This window comes from Megascapheus bottae, chromosome 7 (assembly GCF_031878675.1).
Source record: "Megascapheus bottae isolate mThoBot1 chromosome 7, mThoBot2.hap1, whole genome shotgun sequence".
In the NCBI taxonomy this organism is placed as follows: Eukaryota; Metazoa; Chordata; class Mammalia; order Rodentia; family Geomyidae; genus Megascapheus; species Megascapheus bottae.
The window spans coordinates 27891439-27907987 of NC_143515.1; the positions used below are offsets into that span (position 1 = coordinate 27891439).

General features: G+C 37.7%; 1 pseudogene; it reads right to left on the reverse strand.

Annotated features, from left to right (window-relative positions):
- Positions 1-13719: 13719 nt before the first annotated feature.
- LOC150060488 (GMP reductase 2 pseudogene) lies at positions 13720-14780 on the reverse strand (annotated as a pseudogene).
- Between the last annotated feature and the right edge of the window lie 1769 nt (positions 14781-16549).

Consider the following 16549-nt stretch of genomic DNA (forward strand, 5'->3'; position numbering starts at 1 on the left):
TAGCAGAACAACATGGAAAATCTATGGCATTTTTGGACACTGATAAGGCCACCTATTGTCCTCATTTCATCCATGGCCTCCTTTAACCTACCTGAGGAGGAATTGGGTAGTGCTTAAGTTGAACCAAATGTGAACCAAATGGCTTCCAACTTCTCCCATCTTAAAGATCAGTCATCTCCAGTGAACTTTTTACTCAGTGGGGAAGTTTACCCAAGTGAGTCTCCTATCCTTATCCACATCCCACTCCATGTTTTAAAGAGAAATTCAGAATTTTATTAAATCCCCTTGGAGATGTCACTAGTCCCATTCATGTAACTGATAAAGAAATTGAGTGTATTATTCAGCTCTCTGCAATTTCCTAACAATGATATGTAGATGTTAAATGTTTATATGTTGTTTACTTGGGAAAATAGGTATTTCTGATTTATTTCATTTTTCAGAAAAAATTACACAAATGAGATCCTGACATATAGAGTATCATGAAGAGGAAGACATGAAAAACATTTTTAGATATGTGGATTATCAGAAATGTTGTGGAGAAATGATATCATTTGAGATTTCTACTATGTTCAAGAATCTGTCTGTCTGTATGACTATCTACCTATCTATCTATCTGGGAATATGGGAAGCTGAGAAATCAGGTTTCTTCCCTAAGAGAAAAATATAGGAAGAAAAATTAACATTTCCAGCAAAGAAACATTTAGATTGGTTTCTTTTTTTGTTTGTTTGTTTGTTGGTTGGTTTTTTGCCAGTCCTGGGTTTGAGCTCAGGGCCTGAGCACTATCCTTGGACTTTCTCAAGGCTAGAGCTCTACCACTTGAGCCTCAGCACCACTTCTGCCTTTTTTTTTTCTATATATGTGGTACCTAGGAATTGAACCCTGGTCTTCGTGCATGCTAGAAAAGCATTCTACACTAGGCCAAACTCCTGTCCCCTGATTTCTTGTTTTTTTACACCTAGAGAAAGAAAGTTTTCATAAAGACTTGATATTTGATCGAATGATGACAGACCACTTATAACAAGATTGTATTCTTTTTTCTTTTTTTTTTTTGGATCAGTCAAGTATATTGAAGCAGAGACTCAGAAAGTAATAAAGAAGAAGATCAAACAGAGTGGAGAATCTTTTCTTAAGGTTTTATCCATCCTTTACTTCTCTGTATTTTGGAGTATTTTTTAAAGATCACTTTCTTTAGGGATACTTGTTAAAATTATGTCTTTTTGAAACTCACTCAAAAGCTAATATGTAGATGGACACTGGAAAATGTAGATGTGAAGGCCTGGTAATCTTTGATGTTAGTGGACACTTTTACTAATCTCAGCAATAGGGAATTTTGAGAGTTTCAGGCTACTTCTGTCTCCTTGATGTAATCCTCCATTCTTGGAAAAAGGGTTTGTTTAGTACTACCTATGAAAAAAGGAAGTGTTAGGAAATGAATTGTGTTTTCCTCCACATTTGTATTAGAATCATTGCTTCAAATTTAACTCAGACTTGAAAAGAATAACTTAAAATTAACTGAAATCATAATACTGGGTCTCTACATAAATTTGACTAATGTTTTAACAAGAAGAGAAAATCTGTGGAGAAGAGAGACTATATGAAGAAGACACAGGAAGAAGGCAGTCATTCTCCAATCAAAGAGAGAGGCCAGGCCACAGGAGAAACCAAACCTGCAGACCTGTCAATCTCAGGCTTGTAGTTTCTATGACTAAGAAAAATGAACTGATGTTGCTCAAGCAACCTCTTGCCTCATTTGTTATACTGGTAGCTGTGTTAGATGATACAGTGCTAGCCATTAGTTTCAAAGATGAGGCTAGAGACTACAAACCTATGAGGACATCTGGCCACATACCAGATTCCTAGTGAAGCAGAGAATAATGTAATTGCTGAAGAACAACAATCAAAGGTCTTGTTACAGTTGGGGACTTTAACACCTGTCCAGGCACAGGTCTAGGCTGTCATTTGTCTTTTTTAGTTTTCCCACAGTATCTAGGATAACAAGATCATGTTACTGTGAACAGCTGAAAGTTATCAAGTGGTCTTCATGCTACCTGGGCTGGCTTGAAATCATGATTCTTCCAATCGCAGCCTCCCAAGTAAGTAAGGAGGTATGAGCTATTGGTGGCTGGAACCAGCTATTTTGTGTAAACTATTAAATCCATATAACAAAACACCCATTACAAATCTAATTCAACAATTTAGATAAGTGAAACTTAGAAGGTACTCCATTTTTAGGGAAAACTTGTGTAGCAAAATGAGGCAAATTTGAGACTTGCATGCATATCTTTCTCTTGCCATATGACTATCTTTTGGAATACAGATGATCCTTACAGCATGGGGCTGCCTGGAGGCAGCACAAATCACAGCACTTAGATGTTGGCAGGGTTGAACTGGGACTTGGATGATGATATGATTGGGAATAGCTTTCTGGAGATAGGTCACAATACACAGTGATTGCCAAGATGTGCAAACCAGCCTCTCAGGCACAGATTCATGCCCTGGAGTTTCTAGTAAGGGGAAGATATAGCCCTACCAATCAGCTTTCCTTACAGCCTATCTGGGCCTTTATTTTTAAGTGATCAGAGTAAAATAAGTTCATAATTACAAGGCAGAGATACTCTGGAATATTATGTACATCCTTTATGAAATGGTATCTTCAGAAATAGATCCTTGTACTTAGGAAGATCATAGTTTAAGGCCAGCCTGGGGGAAAAATATCTATGAATATTTTCTTCAGTAGAACACTATTATTGAGGAAGAAAGCCAAGCAATCATGAGATTCTAAGTTCAAGTCCCTGTACCAGCAGAAATAACAATCACACCAAAGAAAATCAAAAGAATATTCAATGTACTCACTAACTGATGAACGTAACTATTTCCCCTCTGTACATCACTATGATAATAAAATAAAATTTAAAAGAAATAAATTCAAAGTCAGTCTTGTAGATTAAGGTAGAGAAGAGTCACATCAGGAACAAGTACTTGGGAAGCCTACTAGAGGAGGCAGTATTGACAATATAAACAAAGGGTAGAAAACTAACCTTGACTAGGAGAAAGTTAGGGTAGGAGTGATATTATCTAGAAAGAAATGTACTCTTCCCCTGACATATAACTGAAACCGCTGTGTTCAACACCTTTATAATAACAATAAAAAATAAAATGAAAGGGGAAAAAAGAAAAGTAACTTCAGTTTTGCTCCCCTGAAAAAAGAAAACCTCTATATCTGGGTCCTGAAAGACATTCTAATAACAATACAGGGGAGGCTGGTCAGGCTTCTGAGTGCCAGTGATCATGTATTCTGCTGCCAACAAATAGAAGAAATTTAATATAATTGCAAGACAGAGTTTGTTTTGTTGCTTATTTCTTGCTATTCAAGTAATCAGGTTTTAAATAAAGCATGAAAAGAAAAATGCAAAGCACTGCCAAAAGAAATAAATCAAATTTAATTAGTTTCCAGGTACATACCTCTTTTTCAGGCCCCCAGCAGGCTTTCTCTCCAGTTCCTGTCAATGTGAAGAATAGGGATTGGCCAAGTTGATTAGATACTCAGAGGGCAAAGACCAACAGGTGTACTTCCAGGAGTTGACAGAGAAAAAGAAATGTTTTTGCTGATGGTTTATAAAATTAGACTTTTATTCTTTGTAAAGGAGTGGGTGCCACTTCCTAGAATGCTTATTCTAAAGTAATCATGAAAATAATTAGCCACTTTGCATAACCATTATCAGCTGATTATATAATTGTGTAGTAATAGAAAGCATACCATTGATTATTACCCTTTGGATGAAAAAACACATTTTCCTCTAAATTGGCCTCATTGAAAGCAGAAGAAAACACAAAACAAATAGCTTAACTGTGATGTAATATTAGAAGCATTTTAATCCATGCCACTTTTTTCTTTGATCTTTAAAAAATCTCAGCCAATCTAATTGCAATGGATAAATCATGGCAGACAAACATATTTTTTCTCCTTTCGGGACACAACACACACACACACACACACACACACACACACACACAACACACACACACACACACACACACACACAACACACACACACACACATACACACACACACACACACACACAATGTTGGGCAGAAACATAACCTCTACTGAGTTTGTCTTTACTTGCTTCTTTTTCTGTGAAGCAAAAAAGGAAAAGAATTTGGCTTTGTCAAAACATATCTATGTGACATACATTTTTAATTTATAAAAATGTGTAAAAGCATCTCCTTTGTCTTATTTCTGAACATTGCTTAAAGCTGCAGATTTTCCCCCAGGGTTTTTATCTATAAAGCATGGTGGCTCCTTTGCATCAAGAACATTTAAGTACTCAAGAGGTAAGTGCCCTTTATCCTATTCTACTTAACATACAGACTGCAAATGGCCCCTGGATCAATAATAATTTTAATTTATTTTTCCTACTTACTTTAGTTGCACTGTAGAGTTAAATTTTTGATTCTGACACTGTTATAAACTTGGGTGAATCTCCTGTATTCTCGGTTCTCTGGCTACATGGTGACAGAAGAAAACACGAGTGCCTGATCATTGTTTTTGCTTCATTCCTTTGTGGAGGTCTTAATGTAGTCTGTATCTTATTGTTTCCAGTCTGCTGTTCTGCGTTTCACCAGCTCAGCTCCTCTGCAAAAGATGCTCCTCCTTCTAGATCAGCATTCATGATCCCATTTGTCCCAGTTTTCCACCAACAGTAGCAAGAGCTAGAGACAATTGACCTAGCCTATACCCATATCAGTAGCAAGTCACCGAAGATTGATTTTGACTTTTCCTTTCCTAAAAGACTTCACAGTTTCTGGTCTGGTCCTTGAGAAGGGAATGATAGGTAGCATATAGCCATGAATGGTGAGGTAGAGCAAATGGATCCTGAAATGGAGGATGTCACAAGGTTTCTGAGAAAGAATATTATATTTTTAATTAAATTTTATTGTAAAGGCAATGTACAGAGGGTTTACAGTTACATACATCAGGTAATCAGTCCTTTCCTTGATTTTCTCCCACTTTCCCTCTCCCCTAACTGCCTCCCAAGTGGTAAAGCTCATTTCCAACACAGTGTCTTGTGAGTATTGTTATTGCATTGGTTCACCCTTGGGCATTTGTCTCATTACTTTATTGTTCCATTTCTATTCCCCAAACCAGATAATTGTATATATAAGACATAGGGTACCAAAATCGAAAATAGTGACAACAGAATATAAACCAAAGGTGAAAAAATAAAAGAATAAAAAAAGAAATAACCACACAGTACATTAAAAGCAACAAAAACTCTCTTGTTAAGCTTTTTATTGATTTTTTTATTTATTTTATTTTATTTTTTGCCAGTCCTGGGCTTGAGCTCAGGGCCTGAGCTCTGTCCTTGGGCTTTCTCAAGGCTACAGCTCTACCACTTGAGCCTCAGCAATACTTCGTGCTTTTCCTATGCATGTGGTACTGAGGAATTGAACCCGGGTCTTCATGCATGCTAGGCAAGCCGTCTACCACCAGGCTTTTTATTTTAAGGATGATGAGTCTATGTAGTTTACCATGGTCTTGGTATAAGTTAAGACTAAACAAAAAATTTCACCTACCTCGGAATTAACAAAAGGATTTTTTTTTTTGAAAATAGTTTTTGATTTACCTAGGCTAGTGCATAATGCCATAGAGGTCAGATGTAATTCCATTAACCTCCCCAACTATCCAATTTCCTGACATTGAATCTATAATATAGACTGGTCCTGTTAGGCTGAAAAAGTTTATTTTTTACTCTGGAGATAATCAACTTTTAATCTATTGAAAGTGAATACGTTGCCAGGCACTGAGAGCTCACCCCTATAATCCTCATTTCTCTAGAGGTTGAGATCTGGAAGATAGATTCAAAGCAAGTACAAAAATCTTGGAGACTCCATTCTCAACTAGCAAAAAGCTATACCTCAAGTAGTACTGTGTCAACTTTGAGCAAACAACTGACTAATCACAAGACATCAAAGTTCAAGGCCTTGCAACAGAAAGCAAATGTTTTAATTTCATAATAAATTTTCCAATTATTCTCTCTACAACAACAACAACAACAGCAACAACTCTATTCAGTTGGAAAGCTTAAAGCATGCTAGGTCTATACTTCAGATAAATCACATGGATCTTTAGTGTGTAATTATAATAATAATAATTGTTATTATTAGTAGTAATAGCTTCAATTATTTACACAAAGAGATTTTACTTTAACACTTATGCAAACAGTGTACCTAGGTCAAAGCTATCACTTTTGCCATTGCTAGTCCTGGGCTTGAGCTCAGGGCCTTAGCACTGTCCTTGGACTTTCTCAAGGCTAGAGCTCTACCAGTTGAGCCTCAGCACCACTTCCGGCTTTTTTCTATGTGTGTGGTACCGAGGAATTGAACCCAGGTCTTCGTGCATGTAGGCAAGCACTCTACCACTAGGCCAAACTCCTGGCCCCTGTCCTTCCTTTCTAATCTTCCTTCCCAATGTAGTCTCAGGAAGCTTCACTGTATTACAGCGTTACTTCATTTTTTAAATGTATGTACATAAAATATTTTTATATTATAAATATAATATGTATCTTATTTAAATATATAACATAAACATAATTTATATTTTTATAAAGTGATGTATAAATTTGTATACAATATATAAGCATGTATGTGTTACATGAATTTTTTGGAGAATTTCTTTTTTTTTTGTGGGTCATAGGACTTGAACTCGGCTTGGCACTGTCCCTGAGCTCTTTAGCTCAAGACAACCACTGTACCTCTGGGTCTAGATGGTGTCCCTGAGCTCTTCAGCTCAAGGCTACTGTCTTACCCTTGAGCCAGGCCCCACTTCCTTTTTTCTAGAGGTTAATTGGAGATGAGTCTCAGGTCCTTTTGTTCCTGGGCTGACTTTGAACCTTGATCCTCAGATCTCAGCCTCCTGAGTAGGTATTATTACAGGTGTGAGCCACCATGCCTGGCTGTCTGAAGATTTCTAAGTAAAATTGTTGTTTTAATTCTGGAATATACATAACTGCATAGTTCCAAAGTACAATCTAGGTTTAGCTTGGTTTGTTTGAAGTATGGCTTTTCCTAATATAAAGGCAAGTGTACTTTTATTTTGTGAGAGAAGGTATTATTGAGCTGAAACATGTAAACCATTAATTAATAAGGGGTGTGCCTTATACTGGTTGGAGATAAGGAAAGCATATTAGAAAGACTACTGAGAAGAAAAAGATAGTGTCTCTGTTATATGACGTAAAATTTAGTGAGAGACATCAGGAAATAAAGCAGTGATCAGTTCTCTTGGTCAAATCTTTGCAGGAAAACCACAAACATACAACTTAAGGCAGAATAAGGTACAGGAGGGAAAAACTAAGCACATATGTAGATTCATGCCTTGTCCCATGAACACACAACGAACGTGTACTTATGCTGGTATCACTGCTACTAAGAATATACCAGGAAACTCTATGCTTGTGTGTGTATTTGACCCCTTGTTTTATATTTCTGATTTTTTGCATGCAGATAACTAAAAAATAATTAAACAGTGAACAGTAGTTCACTAAATCCACCTGTTTCTGTTTTTCTGGGGAAATTCTGGTTTCCTTGTCATTGGCATAATTGCAAGCAGAAGGTTCATTTATAAAGTTTGGGCTGGATAGCAATCAATGGATTGCTGTCTCATAACCATCCAGGCGTCTCCTGTCCCCTAGAAAAGTGATCTCTTTTGTTCCTGCATGAAGTATATGCTCACCATTCCAGCCCCTATCATATGACAGATATATGTCAAGTAAGATTTGCTGTTTTAAGCCACTGGGATCTTTATAGTACAACCTAGATTTTATACCAGTCATAGTATTCCAATTGTGTGCTTAGACTTTCCAGTTACTGAGCTGCCTTGTGCTTAAGTATATCATTTCAACAAACTGTTAGGCTCCTTTCATTAGAATAAGAAGGAATATCTAAAAAAATTATCATGTGACTCTCTGGTTATAGGATATTCTATTTTCCTTCCTCACATCTATTTCTCTCAAATCTTATTACTATAGAATTGCTGTCTTTCCATTCTTCAAATAGCTATTCTACCAGCCTCTCAATTTTCTAGTACAGGAGCTTTCCTGGAGTGTCCAAATTAATGTCACTGGGCTCACCGTCTGCCTTTGTAACAGGCAGATTTGTAGCTCTGCCCTGTTTTGCCAGCACAGGTTTTTGGAGTTCTGCTTTCTTTGGACATAATTTCCAAATTTACCACTACCAGCTGGTCTGATTCCTGGATGGATAATGTGCCTAATTGGAAGCACAATGCCAACCAGGTCTAAAACAAGACCTGTGAGTAGAGTTCTCCCTTGAATTTGGTGCTTGGCCATAGAGCTGTGTCTCAAGAGCCAAGAACGGAAGCCAGGACCATTTTTCAAATGTTGACTTTGTCTTGGTGCTTATCTCTGAGCTGTGTGCAAGATCCACCCCCCCCCATGCTGGTTCCATATGATGCTGGTTCCATATGTTAAAATGTGACCCATGGTAAAGTCGAAGCAAGTTCAAAAATAGTGAAAATATTTCCTAATCTGTTAATTGGGAAGAGGAAATCTTAGTAAATAAGTGAACAGCCCCAAAGAAGAGCATGGCTACAAAAGCAGGAGAGCAGAAAAGAGGAAGGAAGAACAAATTATAAATGCTTCAAATCAAGAGGTGTTCATGGGCTTTGTCCAGAGCCAGCCAAGGAACTGGAGACAAATGACTGCCCACTTGGCATAGGGCCTTAGAGCACATAGCCAGCAATCTAGGATAGACCCGAAAGCTTCATGTCTGCAAGAACTCAGATAGAGATATCAGCCTGGTTGTCAAGATGGAAGTAAGGTACATAAGTTCAAAAAAGTAGAGGCAGCCTGACAGAGCACATGTGTTAGAACAGAAACCGCATTTCTGTATGAAGCATTCTATGTAGACTAGTTCTTTACAATGCCTTCCTCATGTCTCAGTTGCCTCACTATAATGAAAGTATGAATGAATGGATCTGATGAAAAACTTTCTCTATATAATCCTTATGAAGGAGTATGTGGTCCCCTTTGTCAAGGAATTGTAAACTAAAATTGGAAGATAAAAGGCACAAAAATGATGAAATGAGTTGGTGATAACAAGCCCACATGAGCCTATAATACATACAAGTGAGAAAGTAACTTCTAGAAACATTCCTTTCATTATGATAGTTTGGTTTCAACATGCCAACAGAGGGGGAGTGTCAAATGTGACATTGAATATCTTGGTGTCTGATATGAAGATGATAAGTCAACGCTTGTGAGAGGAATACAGAGGAAGGAATATTCATTTCAAATTAAGATAATGTTAAGTTTTAATGTAAAAGAACACTTAAGTTGACAAGCTTTGTACAGGATATTGTAGAAAAGGCCAGATACTCTCAGAGAAGGTTCAGAGGTGAGGACACCTGTACAGGTAGCTCCCACATGTGTTCCCAGCCTTAGTCCATGCTTACTGCCAACAGGTAGCTTATTAACTGAACCCCTGGGGCCAAGTAGTGAGAATTTCAGGTTAGCAGTGGAATCTGGCCTCAGGAAAGCATAATTTTGAAAAACTTCTCATATCCATCAGAGAGTCTTGTGGGTGAGTAGCATTTTTTCCAGTGGTGTAAAAATGAAACACATGAATAAGACACAGTAGCTGCAGCTTTACTAAAAAAGCTAAAGCCTGTGAAATTTCTGTTATATGACTAAACAAAAATCTACATAATGGAGTACCATTTAAAGTTAAAAAGAGCCAAAGTAATGCTATATTCTAAAATATGGTTAAACTTGCAGCACACTGTACTTAGTGAGAAAAGCTAGATAGGAAACTATATGAGGTATGATTTTATTTATGAGAATTATCCAAAAAAGGCAAATCTATAGAGACAGAACGTTTCCTGAGGCTGGATATAATAAGCAGGATTTATAGTAAATAGGAAGATCCTAAATGTGGCTTGTAGTGGAAGATGCACATGTCTCTTTATTTAAAAAGAGGTGATTGTTATGGTATATGAATTATAATTCAAGAAAGTTGTTTAAAACTCATACCTTTCCTATACACATCTGCTTTTTCCTTTTTAATGCATTTTATGGGACTTATCAAGTTTGCTATGTTTCTTTGCATTAACATTTATTTTCATTCTGTTATCATCTTCCTATTTATTTTTGGTTCATATTTAATTTTTTTCAATTGTTTAAAAGTTCAATGCCAATTGATATTAAAATTTTGTTTTATAAAAATAATTTTAACAGTTGAATATAATTAAATTTAAATTTAAATATGAATTTCCTTTAAGTCCCCCCAAATCATCCTAAATCATAGCACAATACTGCTGTCAGAGACAGGCTGGGAACCACAATAGGGCTTCTCTAAGAGGCCCAGGCAGTCTACACATACTTGGCCATCCTTCACTTATTTGCCTTCCCCAAACTATGTGGAGAGTGCAGTGAGTATAGTGTTTGACAGTGACTTGGTCCTGTGTCTATACTGTGTGTCAGGAAATGCATTCCACAGGAAATGCATTCACATTTTCAGCAATGCCCATGTCCCACCAAGATTTTCTCATTCATGGGAAACCTCCCACATGTAGGATGAAAATGTGTATCTGAGGCAGCCAAAATCCCCATGAGACTGACACATTCATTACCAGCTTCTGAGAGCAGGGTACCACAGCAAAGTTCCTCTGTGAATTGTCTGATTTTGATGGTGTAATTTATGTATTTTTCCGAGTAGACCGTTGTAGCTTGGACCTAGTGAAAGAGAGAAACAAAGTGAAGTGCATGTAGCAGTTTATCCTAGGAGCAATTCTTCCATTCGATTGATGAACTGGACAGTAAAGTGGATGCCTCTGGCCTCTCTTTCTTGGACCTACTAATGTTCATGAAGGAATGATAGAATCTCTGAGAACAAGACTCAACACACTAAATGTTCAATTTTCCTAAAACTCTTGTCTCTTTAAGATGGTGGGTCAGTAAGTAGGACAGAAGTGGAAATGAGTTTTACAAAGATAAATAAGGAAATCGCTGTTAAAAAAAAAGCAGTTCTATGCTTATGTCAAACAAATGTTGTTTTATACTAAAATATAGAGCTTTCCATGATGGACATTTACTATGACAGTGTCGATCTAGTGTTGAAAAAAATACAACCAGCTTTTTTTAGTAGCAGCATTGTCATTCTTAAGAACATAATAAATCCCATTTCATGTGACTTTTATATGACACTGGACCATATTTCTAATGCAAACATATTTGTGTAACCTACTCTGTTCATCTCATTATCAACTAGTGAGATTACTGATCATTAACATGGACTTTATTTGAGTAGGATTTTGACAAGGGAAAGAAGAGAAGAAAGAACGTTGAAAGGGTGAGTTTATAGAAAACACACGAACAAGTGAATAGATCGCAAACAGCCCTATTACATTTTCTCTGCCCTTTAATGTAGTGTCCTCTAAGTTGTCTTGAGTACCTAACAACCTAAGTGCTTCCTAATGTGTCTTTTGTTTGAATTTGTTCCACTTTACTGTATTTTAGCACTATTCTAACACCTACATTCCTCATAACCTTTATTTCAAACTATTTGACATCCTAGTTGGTTTTGAATACCTGAAATAACATATATTACACTGGAATGGAGCAAAAGACAGAGAATAAATATTCATACAAATTACCAGGGAAAGTACACAAAAATCATTTTCTTGTACAGTCTGAAAATAAAAATCAAATGTTCCTGACTGCCAGTGCAAAAGCAGTACAAGATTCAGTTGTTACTTTTAAGACTGAGAAAGATGTTTAAGCTGAAATGATAAAAGCCATTTTAATTAAAACAACATGAAAGATGGCCCTGCAATTCACTCTTTTTTTATCATACACTCTTTAATAACGTCAGTAAATCCTGGGAGGCTGTGAAGCCAAATGCTCCATTCCTTTTGTCTATCTCAGTTTCTAAATGCTCCCCATTCATTATAATGCATTGCCTATGAGAGGAGCCAATCAACTTCTCTGACCCTTTCCACTGTTTGGATCACAGTGATTAAGCAAGACTAATAGTAATACTGATTCTTCTCTTCCGCAGTCTTACTTTCAGAGATAACAGTTGTTCTATACTTTTGGAAATAGGCATGCCTTGGGAATACAAGAAGGACATTCTAATCCATGCTTTATTTTCATCTAAAAAAGTGGACAGCCCTACACACCCAGTTTCAGCAAATGTCTCATAGTAGGTGTTGGAAAAGACACTGCTTTGATATTGTTCCATGTTCATGAAATGAGTACCAAGATCAAATGTGGTAGGATGCAATTACCTCTACTTAAATCCAGTTCATTTTTTACTCATTAGAGCCAGTGCAGCCCTTAGAGCCTGGTGTGAAGAAATCAAAGGAAAAATTGTCCCAGTAATGTGTTCACAAATATGTGTCTTCCTAGGTACTTGGACATATGATGGAAAATTAGAAGATAAAAGTATATTTCCATAGCTTCTACAAACATCACACTGCCCTGGGTCCTTTGCTCCAAAATATTCTTACAGTACGTATGTTCTAATTACAAAATAGGAGTTCATATTTTCCTTCCTTTATCTTATCTTATTGCATAACACCTTCTATTTTTTCATTCTTCAATATGCATAAGGAAACCCAACTTCTCCATTCAATTATCAGTACTTTGCCAGAGTCTATAACCTCAATAGATGCTAAATGATATAACCTCTGCTTCTCCATCAATTATGTTCTGATCTAAGAAATTTTGGGTGAGTTATTTTGATCTCCCAAGCATCAAAACAGTTCTAGAAAGCTATGTTCTAGAAGAAATTCTGATTTTCTGAATTGATCTCTGCTGTCATGCTGGACAAAGGAGACTCACATTTAAATAACGTGATACATTTGATATCTTTTTTGTTGAATATTGAAAACATATCAGATGTTAGCCTGAAATAGAAACTTGAGTTCAAATTCCTAATTAATGTATTATTTTTCTATTTATCTATATAATATTACTGACAGATTGTCCTTCCACTTTGGTTGAAGAACTCCCAATACAGGAAATTTATTATATTGCAAGACAAATAATTCCAATTTTGGAAAGTTATGACTATTATGAAACTCTTCTTAATTATGACAGATGGTCTTCTTCAGTGATTTCTTTCCTTGGCCCAATTCTATTATTAGAAACAATACAAAAATTTTAATTTTTTGTGAATATATGTATTAGACTGGATTCTTCTGAAAAACAAAATCAATAGGTTGTGGGATGCTGGAAAGGACAGATAGAAATGGAGTGATAGAGAAGAGGGAGGGAGGGAGGGAGGGAGAAAGGAAGAGAGAGGAAGGGGAGAGGGAGAGGGGAAGAGTGTTATGTTCTTTTTTTTTTATTTGAAGACATCGTTTAATGAAGCTGATTAAAAAGACATGATTCCAAAGCCTGCCTTTTCTAGATCAAGGCCATGTAAAGCATTTATGTATCAATTAGTATCTTTTTTTCTCTTAATAGTCTTCTTGATGCTGAGTCCCTAGATTCCCATTTAATTGTCTTTATTTTCCCAGGTTTTCTTTCTTCCTTCCCAGTGGGTGTGTGTGCAGAGAAATTTAGCATTACTGCAGGAGCCCACAGGCATTGAGCTGATAGGAACTGATGAAATAATACATTACCACACTAGATCCCTACGTGTTGTAGAACCAAGTGGTAGGCTGTAGCTGTCCTGGGACAGCAGGACTGCTTGGCTCTAGTGTGTATTGCCGAAGATTGGATTCATCTGCTGGGTGACCCGAATGAATGTCGTTCTCTGGCTCAACTCTTTGAGTTTAGCTGCTCCCACATAGGTACATGTGGATCAGATCCCTCCTAAGATGTCACGGATGGTATATTCTACATCCCCTTTAAAGGAGACTTCCACTGTCTTTCCCTCTGAGGCCCTGTACTCAGCCACGTCATCGGCATACTTCTTCACGGCCATTTCAGAATTCATTCCATAGAAGAGCTTGCACTTCTTACCATCCCTTTCAACAAGCTCACCTCCTGATTCACTGTGTCCAGCCTGCATGCCTCCTAGCATCACAAAGTCAGCACCTGCCCCCAAAGCCTTGGCCACATCCCCAGGGCAGCTGCAGCCTCCATCTGAAATGATGTAGCCTTTGAGGTCATGTGCACCGTCTGCACATTCCATCATTGCACTGAGCTGTGGATACCCTACTCTCGTTTTCTTCAGGGTTGTACCCACAGAGCCTGGCCCAGTTCCTACTTTGATGATGTCGGCCCCAGAGAGGATTAGCTTTTCCACCATGTCGCCTATTACCACATTTCCTGCCATGATAGTGTGTTGGGGGAAGTACTTCCATACATCCTGTACAAATTCAACAAAATGTTCTGAATAGCCATTTGCCACATCCAGGCAAATATATTTCATCTTGGGAATAGCTTTTAGGATCTGTTCCAGTTTCTCAAAATCAGAAGACCCTGTGCCTGAGCTGACAGCCAAATACTCAAGACAGTCAGGATTCTTGCTAGCAAAGTCTTGCCACTGATCAAGGCTGTAGTGCTTATGGATAGCAGTGAAGAGAGAGAACTTACAGAGAGCCTTTGCCATCTCAATGGTGCCCACAGTATCTATATTGGCAGCAATGATGGGACACCAGTGTACATCTGCTTTGAGTTCCGAAATGTAAAGGATCTTGTGAGATCCACCTCACTTCAAGATTTAAGAGTGCTGTGTTTTGGCCTCAACAGGACATCTTTGAAGTCTAGCTTCACATCATTGTCTATAGGAGGCATGTCGGCGTTTGATGAAGCCAAGAATCTAAGAGCTGGAAGACAGAAAGTGAGAAGGAACCTAATCCAAAAACCACCCCCTGTGCCCTCAACATCCTGATGGCTACATCTCACTTAGGTTATGAAAGTTGGTTGTATGGGTCAAACTCGTGGTTGGGACCATCATGGGGATGAGATTTCTCTTGATACCTCCTTAACGGATTAAGAAGAATAGGGAAAGGGTTATGGGGGACTCTGATGGACGGTACACTACTTATCCCACTAGTCTTCCTTCCAATGCCCCTGCATAACGCAATCTGAAGTCTGTTCTTTTTTTTTTCCTTTTTTCAGTCATGGGACTTGAACTCTGGGCCTGGGCATTGTCCTTGAGCTCTTTAGCTTTAAAATACTACCCCGCACCTAGAGCCACAGAGCCACTTCTGCTTTTCTGGTAATTAATTGGAGATAAGAGTCTCACAGAGTTGGTAGTGCCTGGGCTGGCTTTGAACCATGATCCTCAGATCTCAGCCTCCTGAGTAGCTAGGATTACAGGTGTGAGCCACCACTCCCAAATGAGAATTATGTTCTAAAAATTCCCCTGGTTTGCCCCTGGTCAGCTGTAGAATGTGGTTTAGTAACAGGGTGCTTGTTTAGCATGCATTAAACCCTAGGTTCAATTCCTCAGTATAACATAAAGAGAAAAAAAAAACAGTTGTGCTAGTGGATCTAGTATGTCCTTGTTTCTGGATGATTGGGTAAATGCCAAGTAGTGGAATTACTGAGTCATAGGGCAGCGATATGTTTAGTCTTTTGAGGAACCACCATGCTGGGGGTAGTGGTTGAACCAATTTACACTCCCACCAACAGTGTAGTAGTGAACTTTCCTTGCCACATCCCCTCCAGCATCTGTTGTTATTAGATTTCTTGATTATGGCCATTCTAACTGGAGTGAGGTGGAATCTCAGAGTTGTCTTGATTTGTATTTCTTTTATGGCCAGAGATATCAAGCATTTCTTCATGTGTCATAGGCTATTCTTATTTCTCCTTCGGAGAGGACGCTCTCTAAGTCTTTGGCCCATCTTTAAATGGAATGGTTCTTTCTTTGGAGATTAATTTTGGACTGATTACATTTTTTGAGCTGTTCATTGCAGCACTATTTACCATAGCGAAGATATGGAACCAACTTAAATGCCCCTCAGTTGATGAGTGGGTCAATAAGATGTGGTATTTACACATAATGGATTTTTATGCTGCCATCAGGAAGAACAACATCACCTCATTTGTAAGGAAATGGAAAGAGTTAGAAAAATCATATTAAGTGAAGTAAGCCAGACTCAAAGGAACATAGGCTCAATGGATTCCCTCATTTGTCATAATCAATATAAACCTTGGACTCTCCTAGCATAGGTTTACAATAGAGAAAAACCTAGATTCATAAGGCCATAGAGGATGAGGCTAAATGAAAAGACTTCCAAGAAACAAGAGCCATATAAGGGGTGATTGTTGTTCTTAATTTACTATATTATTTCTCATCTCTTCTGTTGTCCCTTGGTTATCTCATATGGTTACTTTATCTTACCTTGTTATCTGATATATTGTACGTATGTCTATTTGTTTATTTGAAATAGGATATGGAAGGGGGAAAACAAAATGAGGGGAGTGGGTTGGGGAGAGAAGTGGGAACAAAAACATGAGAAGGGGTAGTAATGATTGTTAAGTAATGAGCGTTCTATCTGGCGAATATAATGTAACCCTTCTATTAATTACAATAAAAAAAAACAGTTGTGGATCTGTGACTTAAGCAGTAG